General features: G+C 34.1%; 1 protein-coding gene across 8 annotated transcripts in view; it reads left to right on the top strand.

Moving 5' to 3' along the window:
* The first annotated feature begins 7,934 nt into the window (after positions 1-7,934).
* Nuak (Nuak family kinase 1) overlaps positions 7,935-10,298 on the top strand; it is a 158,328-nt gene continuing 155,964 nt past the window's right edge. For 6 of the 8 annotated variants that reach the window (XM_068356116.1, XM_068356117.1, XM_068356114.1 and 3 more), the window contains exon 1: positions 7,937-8,706. The gene's annotated coding sequence lies outside the window, so the exon portion shown is untranslated. Of the gene's footprint in view, positions 8,707-10,298 lie in introns of all 8 variants that reach the window. The other 2 variants (XM_068356121.1, XM_068356118.1) reach the window with 2 other exon arrangements.

The raw sequence follows: 10,298 nt of genomic DNA, 5'->3' as shown, positions 1-10,298 counted from the left end.
ATCTCTCTCTAACTTAGTTCTAAGAGATGCAACTTTGATAGTTACTTAGAACATAAAGACTACATAAAAATCTTATGTTAGTATAAAAAAATGGCACTTATTAAGCATATAAATAAAACATGAACTAATCTCAATACAAAGACTAAATTCTTTTAATCACTCTATGATCTTCAACAGTCATGAAATTGTGTGACATTTTGCACAATTCTATTGCCCATGGGCTCAAATCAATCAATTTGAAGAGTGATTGCCTTGAGAAAGCATGCATTGCATCATGTCAGAAGTTCTAGATTAACTTTTAAAAGTAATACATAATTTTGAGTGTCATTCTGGCATAGATGTGGTGTGTTCACTAATGAATTTACAGTAAATAAAAAACAAATTATAACCTTGATAGCATACAAAAATGAAATTAAGTATTGTTGTGAAGGGAACTCCTCACTATCTACCCCACAAAAAAGTATACTAAAGATCTTGGATCGGCTGTTCTCTTAGTTGGCCACTGCAATGACTGCTCTCTTCAGGGGTCAACATCTCACTGCCAGGGGTTGAAAAATGATCCTTATTGTTGTCTTCTGTTGCGTTGTTCACAGGGATGGCCTTGCTTATCACCTCGTTGGTATCACAGAATTCGTCTAGTTCATCTCGTTCAGTTATTGATTTCTCTATGGTGTTACATTCTGGTAGAATCACTTGATTAGCTGGGCAATTAAAAGTCCCACTTGCTGTTTTTATCTTAATTGCCCTTACAACATTTTCAGGTCTTTGGTGCAGTTTAGTAATGGCTCTTAGGGAATACTGATATCTCTCTCAGTTATCAATTCCTACGATGGCTAAATCTCCTTTAGCATATATAATAGACGGGAGTTTGAAGACTCAATGAGTCTGTCTATCTCTCTCTAAGAAGACACAAATATTCTAGTAGCCAGATTAGTTCGGACTTCCTTATTGTCTCTTATAATATTGCATAGTTGTCCTTTAAATCTATGTTGTCTCCACTGAAACGTACATCAACTAACTTGGTCAAGGAAGGAGCCATGTCGATGGTTCTCCATAATACTGTAAAAGATTAGCATTATCTTAACTAACGTAAGTGGTCGGTTATTAATGATATTCTCAACTTTAGTGACCATGGTACATAGTTCAATCAGCAGGGTTTCTACCATGTGTTTTGTAGACAGCTTTCCACAAACTCGGATCACTCTCTAATAAAAGCCATCCTTCCGTGGTGAACAATATGCTATGAACTTTCATTCTAAATTATAATCAACCTAATAAATCTTCACTTAGGGTTCTCCACTAATGTTCTTCAGAAACTTACTTCGAGACAAAATTTGGTGCAATATCACTGATTAAGAAAGTCTTGAGTATTTAAACACTGCTAAACAACTCTTCGTGTTTCACACGTTCTGTTGAGAGTGGAAGGAAGTCCAGGTAAACCTAGGGATCAATTTTCCATCTTTCACAAAAAGCACTGAAGATATTCTTAACGGCTTGCTTCTTTTTCCCAGTCCAAAACTACTCTCAGTATAATCCACAAGTGTGTTCATTTTACAACGTAAGTTAAGAAGATGGCCATGAATCACTATAGGTCACATAAACGGCATGCTTAGCAATATCAGTCAGATCTGTATTTTGAAGTCTACCTTGACTGAAGATAAGAATTTTCAGCAACATAAAACCGTAACTTTTTAACAAGAATTCTTAAATCTGAGGAAAAAAGTTTATCATCTTGAAACCATTAGTCAATATAGAATGTAATGTCGGAAAAATTTAATGTTGGCTGAGTAATTGGAGAAATACAGCTGATCTCAAGGTCTTCTATATACTTTATTTGATGTTTCATCTATCTTAAATGATAGATCAATCAATCATATAACTGATATCAGTTTTCACTCGTGTTTCAATAAAATGTTTGGTGACAGTTTGATCCTTAAAGAATCGCACTTCTTTTCCCGGTAGCTATTGTATGCGAAAACCACAATCTAGAAACATCATCATCATCTTATAATTATTATTACTTGCTAAGCTACGAACCTAGAAGGAAAAGCAGGATGTTATAAGCCCAAGGGCTCCAATAGGGAAAACATAGCCCAGTAAAAGGAAAGGAAATAAGTAAACTTCAAGAGAATTAATGGACAATTGAAATAAAATATTTCAAGAACAGTAACAATGTTAAAACAGAGCTTTCATATATAAACTATTATAAGACTTATGTCAGCAAGTGAATTTACAGCAGTAGGGATTCTATAACAAACTATACAGTACTTTTGAGTACTAATCAAAGTCCGTACATAGTTTTCATTGCTAATTTCATCATGACCCCATTCTGTAGCAAGACCAAAAATTATAACTCCAGCACTACTCACATTTATGTCAATGGTGCGTAGACATTGTAATAATTAACACTAAAAATCAAACCTATATTAATCAAATACATTCAATATTGTTAACTGCCATTGTAATACCATGGTCTTGTAATACATGTACATACATATTATGTATTCCATGTGTGTTTATAGAAGTGTTAATATGTTTACAAAAAACAGCACTTAACCTAATACATTCAATACTGGCTCAAACCCTTACTCCTACTATATCAAACAGTTTAGTTCCAACATTAACTCTAAATGGAATCAAAGTTGGTTTCAGTTTATTAACAACAATTGGGTTAAAAGTTAAAGTTGCGGGTTTTAGGTCTCCACAGAGACGATTTACATCGTCCTCCTCGGGCGACCATTAGCCAGCAGGGACTATCACTAGTCCCCTCTAACCTCCCCCCCAGGCGCCTACCCTGGGAGTACCCCCCGGTAGAAGGTCTCACGGTATTCGCGTCCCAGGCGGGGACCGAACTCGGGACCTCTATAATAGAGATCCGCGACGCTACCAACCTTGCTATCCGGAGTAAAAGCTTTCTGGGATCTGCTATCTAGAAGGCTCTAGTTGGAATCTGATTCCCCTCATTGGGCAAATACAAAGCAGCAGTCGTTGATACTGTTGGCATAGACCATGCAATGCGTTTGATATTTAATTGACCGCTAGTATCACTGCTCGTTGTACAATTAGATGAGATAGTCTTATTAAATTGTATTTTTTATTCTGATGGAGATTGGCAAATGATTGTTGATTGATTTATGAACATACTGTAATGCAAATAAGCGATAATTCTCATTACAATTGAATTACTGTACTTTCAAATGAACTATGACCCTCTCTTAAACCATCAAAGCATAACGACAAATTTGGGAAGATTTTTTTTCAAGTTATTAAAAAGTACCTCATTTCGTACAAACTTTAATGTCGTGTTCGCCTTGACAAAAATAAGATGTTAATGTTATTTCATACAAACTTTACCGTCTTGTTTGCCTTGACAAAAATAAGATGTTAATGTTATTTCATACAAACTTTACCGTCATGTTTGCCTTGACAAAAATAAGATGTTAATGTTATTTCATACAAACTTTACTGCCGTGTTAGTCTTGACAAAAACAAGAAGTTAACGTTATTTCTCTCTGTATATTGTGTACTGTATATAGATCTGAAAGCATTACTTGAGAAATTAACATGATGTTAATTTCTCGTGCTTTTGCGACGATTTTTGTTAAAATTTAACGGTCTTCGATGCTGATGCCTGGGGGTTACTGTATTCGTATTACATCCTTCTAAAATTTCAACGAACTTTTGAATACCTAACTTTATTTGGTCCACTGTAATATCACAAAAGTCGTATTTAATATCCAAATATATCAATGTTTCTTCAGATAGACAATTAAGAACAATTTCTCTGACATATGGATCAGTATTCTTTTCACCTGTTAAGCCTTCCAACTGATAACTAATTCTATCCCATTTAAGGAGAAAATCCATCAACTGCCGCTCATCGTGTTTAGGGTGCGGTAACTTGAACATCTGACGTCTTAGGTTCTGTTCTAGTTTCTTATCGTTGGACAAGCGAGATTCTGGCAAATTAATTGCTACAGCATAATCAACAGGAGCTTCAACTAATTTTTCAATACCTTCCTTTATTTGGTCCACTGTAAGATCATAAGAGTTATATTTATGATATAATATTCTCAATGTTTTTCCAGATAAACGACTAAGAACCATTTCTTTGACGTACGGACCCGTATCCTTTTCACCAGTTAAAGCTTCTAACTGACAACTAATCTTATTCCATTCGTGGAGAAAATTTTTCAACTGCCGCGCATCGTGTTCAGGGCAAGGCAACTTGAACATTCGACGTCTGAGGATTCGAACTAGCTTCTTATCATCGAAGAAGCTAGATTCCAGTAATTTAAGTGCTTCAGCATATTTAGCTGGAGTCACAGGGAGATATTTAACTATATCAAGAGCTCTACCTTTGAGATGGTGTCTCAACATACAGAATTTTATGACATCATGCATATCTCGTCTGTCATGAATAACAACCTTAAAAACAGACCAAAACGAGGGCCATTTCTCAATATCTCCATCAAAATAAGGTATAACTATTTTAGGACCCATCAATAGAGGAATATTAGCCGGTGCTGGATTATCGGGTAGCAGACGTGAAAGATCATAAGTTCTGTGTCTCGCGCTTAAAACGCAGTTCCAAGTCTTATTAATTTTCTCTACTAATGATTGACCTTTAAGCTCCTTATAATACTCATGAGCTGCTGCATTTAACGCCTTGATAGCTGTTTGAAAGTAATCTATATACAGATCAATGACACGATGAGTTAAATGTTCACTGGGGTCAGTGCTACACAAAAGTTGTTCAATGTGATGAATGGCAGCTTCGTAAATAATGGCTTCATTACTACAATTCTCTAAAGACATTGTGAAAAAATTGTCAGGAAAAAGCACCTTACTAAACAAAGTTGATAATAATAATAACACTAATGTCAATAATATAGAAGTAGATAACACTGAGAAACACTATTAACACAGAAAAATCTTCCAAATTAACAATGTGTTTAATAAGAAATTATTATAGAACAGTTTTCAAAAATTCAATTTGCAGTGAGACGGAAAAATTACCCATCGTCTCGTTACATCTCTATACACTTTTTTTGAACTATGAACCACATCTATCCAAAAAAAAAAATGAGAATGACACTCACCTAGAAGTCGACCCTTAATCCTAATATGTCGCGTGTGTGTGTGCGCAAGTTTAAAAAAAAAAACGTGTATTGTACCAGTATAATTTTTTTTCTTATTGAATAAATGCTATAACAATTCAAAAAGAATGTTTATGACATAGATTTATCTGATTCTAAGTCACATATATTCAAAATAATGCATTCAATATCCTCAGTATTTTAAAATCAAGTTCGAATCTCCAAACTACTAAAGCCTTAAAGTACAACACCAATCTTCCTTTGCAGTTTATAAATCACAGGAAGATATATCTCATATAATTCCTTGGTTTTAAGGTTAGGGTTAATTTAATAACTAAAATGTAAACATACGAAATCGTAATTACATGAGACAAAAGAGTTGTAAAATTTCACGGGATATAAGTAATCGCCCTTTTGAATTCCACACACACGCATCACAACACGACACTATTTTGTCTGGTCAAATGTATAGCTAAGAAGAGTCCTCTGTCCCTCTCTCGCTCTCTTCTGTTCTACATCCAGGTTTTACATAAGGGAAAAGAAGCAAGTTATACAATTACGAAGAATACAAAGCTAAATTAAAACTTTATATCAGTATAAAAATCTAGAAGCAAATTTAAAACATCTCTTTAAAAATAAATTCAAAATATAACCATGTGTAATTCAAACACATTTCTTCAATGTAATTAGTTACTTGGTAGTGTTTGACAAGTACATTCATGGGGTAATGTCACGCCCATATTTTGAACGCACATACGCATACACATCTATGGAGTGGCGATCATAGAGGAGGAACAACGATGCCTTTATTCTCTCTTGACCTTTGACCTGTGCTAATGGTTCCTCTGGCCAGACTTGTAAACAAGATTATTATTACTACATGTAGTGCAGAATATTCACTAAGTTATTTTATATATCGATTTAATACTTATAATCTAAAATGTCTAGGCCTAGGCCTACTCATGTGTAAAACTAATTTGATGTGCTAACTATACTTTACAAATAATACGTACTAAATTCGTATATATATATATATATATATATATATATATATATATATATATATATATATATATATATATATATATATATATATATAAATTAGATGTGGTTATTTAACAATTATCATAACATACAATTATGAATATACGAGCTTACTTATACATTAACAGTTCATGTCAGATGACAATTAAAAAAAGAAAATAATTTCAATGAAACAATGTTGATAATCTAGGAGTAGGAGATAGATTACATTAAATGAATACACAAAAAGTATAAGGACAAATTGTGAGAGAAATTCTCTCTCTCTCTCTCTCTCTCTCTCTCTCTCTCTCTCTCTCTCTCTCTCTCTCTCTCTCTCTCATATATATATGATATATATATATATATATATATATATATATATATATATATATATATATATATATATATATATATATATATATATATATATATGTGTGTGTGTGTGTGTGTGTGTGTGTGTTTGTGTAACCATACAGGGTTTTAAATGTTAAATGAAAATTGTGTAAGTATATATATATATATATATATATATATATATATATATATATATATATATATATATTATGTATACATATATATATATATATATATATATATATATATATATATATATATATATATATATATATATATGCTCGTATGTTAGTGTACGTAACGTATAAATACAGAATTTAAGCTACTATGCCAATGTTTCCATCATTCAAGGACGCTGACACGCGTGAAATAAAAAATGTTTGTAAATGTGTAGACATAGCAGATTAAACGAACATAAAAATTGGTTTATGATCGTACACTGTCTGTTGAAGTAGGTTACAGTACCTTCACTGTTGTGCCAACAGAGACGGCAATTATCAAGCGATAACAACATTAAAAGAAGATCAAGAAGCTTGCAAAATAGATGTTAATCTAAAGCGCCTGTGGTGCCATGTTTTCTGAAGGCTTGTACATTTATATTTCAATGTTAACTTGTCTATGTGGTTTTGAGAGACATTTAATTAGCAAGTTGTTGTTGTTTGAGGTGCTAGGTAGTTTTAAAATAGGTTTAGAATAATATTTTGATTTTGGTAACCAATAAACCCAGGTTTAAAATGCCGTCTTTCAATATGGCCGTCTCTCCAACGCTGACTTCGTAAGCGGTTTTCTAGTCATGTTGGAATGAAAACATCTCGAGTGGCAAGGTGATCCTATATCAGATTACAGCAACTTAACGCGCAATTTTTTTCGTCTTTATTGCGCATTTAATTCCATAATACTAAATGATAAAATTACAATATGAGCTGTAGATGACTGCGCATATCCAATGTGCCAGAAATGCGTCAATATTTACTAGGTAGCAACTTTCATCCCCGATTGTCCTTCGGATGTTAAAGATGTTTCCTCATGGCCGCATTTTGTTTCTATTTTCACTTTCAACGAAATGTTGAGCTGATGTTGGCTTAATTAACTTTTAAAAATGTTGAAATATTATGATATTCGAGAAAGATAACACTCGTGTGTAATGAGAAGCAACATTTTATTTATTTTTTTTTTTGCATCTCGAAAATCGGAGATGGTGTCTCACCATGAACCGTTGCCAAATTCCTCATTTGAGTCGAGAATGCAAGCTATGTATTTTTAGTTCATTATGGCCAATTTTCTTGTCGACGTTACGCTATGAATTATTAAATTTTCAATTTGAATTATCCTTTCGTATAATGAATAGGTTAGAAATGTTTATAACGAATGCTATTAAATATTACGAAAATAGTGCAGTTGCCAAATTCCACCATTTGGAGTATGTGTGTAGTGTGAACTGGGTTGCTACATGAGATCATCACACAATCATCATCACCAGAGTGTGTATGTGGGAGTGTATGTGCGTATGTGAGTATGTTTGTGCCGGCGAATGTATATCGTATGTAGTGGGTGTCAGTCTACGTATAGAGACAGAAAGACACATACACACACTCGCAGGCCCTTTGCGTGCGTGTGTATATACGTTAGAGGCTATTTTTACTGCCGGGTCCCCGACTTGGTAAATTTGGCAGTGTGTGGGGTGGGCCAACTGCGAGCACCAAGAACAACCCACCAGTCTGGGTTGTGAGTACTGCACGGTGTGTATGTGTGTGTTTGTGTGTCTATGATAGAAAAACGGGGAAAAACCATATATTATAATATCCTCTGGCAGGAGGTATACGCAGAAGGAGACGCCCCTGCTACTGCGACTTCTGCTGTTGCTGACAGTGTTCCCTTATAGTCCGTTCAGTGCCGATACAGTGAGGAAAAGAGAGGCAGAAGGAGGAGAGGAGGTGGAGAAGGAGGGATTGGTTATTTAAGGTCCTCTAGCACCGGTTTTTTTCATATTTCTCCTACGGCGTTGCCCTTGTAGGAAGGCTTAGAATTGAGGGACATATTACATAGCCCTAATGAGTGCCACCTTCCATGGATGATGTTTCCTGCAAGGGCAACTCCGCCCGCGCGCCCGCGAAATGGTGGCCACTGCGGGCGTTGGCCGAAGGGCGTGAAGTGTCGAGAGACTTAGCAGCTCGAATCCCGAAGTACTTTACACTTCACTTTTGACTATTTCGAAGGACGTCTTACTTAAGTGAGTAACAGAAAATTGTAAATTTTTGTATTGGCTAATGTTTTGTCTAAATAAATTAGCTTTTTTATATATTTTTAGTTCATTAAAGACCAAATTAAATATACAATTAGTATTTATTTTACAATTTATGGTTTATTTATATAGTGACTTACTAACGTATATATATATTATATATATATATATATATATATATATATATATATATATATATATATATACTTTGCCTTTGTCATTACACAGAAGTATGATATTCACATGATATACATACATCTGTTTATTCATTTATTTCAAGGATTATTTTTTAATAGCCCACAGATGTTCTTAAACTTTTATAATACCACCAACCTGTTTTTCTATTATATATATATATATATATATATATATATATATATATATATATATATATATATATATATATATATATATATATATATAAAGTATATGAATGAAAGTCAACACAATATAGTGTTTAAATAGAAATAAATTTTGATCATGCTGGGATCGAACCCTTGTCCCTTCAAATGAAAGGCAAGGTCGCTGGTGGCATGATTGGTAGCGACCTTGCCTTTCAATTGAAGGGGCTGGGGTTCGATCCTAGTATGATATACATAAACCTGCAATTTAAATATACTTTATACAATATCTTATCTTGCCTATAGACTTAGGCTAATGCAAGCAGTTTACCATGCCCTAGGGTTACTAGTTGAAGTTAACATTTTTACATGTTTACTAAATCATTTACTTTACTTTGATGGCTGCTTTTCCGGTACCATACAGCAGGGGAACCCCGCTCTCTACAGGACCTCCACTGTCGTTTTATTTAACGTTTCATGTCTCATATTCTTCCTTTATTGTTAAATCGTCACTGTCAAAAGACTCATGAGATAAGAAAGTCTTCAGTTTTCTCTTGAAAGCCTTAATGTCTTCAATCATTCCAATGTTTCGTGGGAGCTTATTATATAGTCTCAGGGCAGCATATTTAGTTTGATTATGATAAGAAATGATATATTTTCTTTATTGAGGTTTACCTGCCATTATGAACAGAAGTAAATTAATAATTAAATTCCTAATAAATAATCAGAACGGTTGTACCTGGTTAGAATTGATGCTTATTAGCTAAAGTAATTCAAGGGGGCTGACTGTAGGCACTAAGATAACCGTAGGTATTACGATTTAGTTATGTCGCTTTGAGAGCTAGGACTAGGCCTAGTGTGTGAGGTCTATTAAGTGTTTCTATAGGCTGAGGTACTACCGCTAGAGTTATTGGGTCCTTTGACTGTCCAGGTAGTAAATTACTACATGGGATCTCTCCCTCTGGTCGCGGCTCATTTTTACTTTGCCTACATATACGTCGAATAGTCTGGGTTATTATTTTACGTATTCTCTTTTGTCCTCATACACCTGGCAACACTGTGATGATCAGAATATTCTTCTTCGTTCAAGGTGTTAACTACTAATCTGTAATTATTCAATGGCTACTTTCCGCTTGGTGAGGATAGAAGAGTCTCTTTAGCTATGGTAAGCAGCTCACACTCCAAAATTAAACCACTGTTCTCTAGTTTTGGGTAGTGCCATAGCCTTTGTACTATGGT

The sequence above is a fragment of the Palaemon carinicauda genome, chromosome 32 (assembly GCF_036898095.1).
Source record: "Palaemon carinicauda isolate YSFRI2023 chromosome 32, ASM3689809v2, whole genome shotgun sequence".
Lineage (NCBI taxonomy): Eukaryota > Metazoa > Arthropoda > Malacostraca > Decapoda > Palaemonidae > Palaemon > Palaemon carinicauda.
This window is presented reverse-complemented; position numbering and strand designations above follow the sequence as displayed.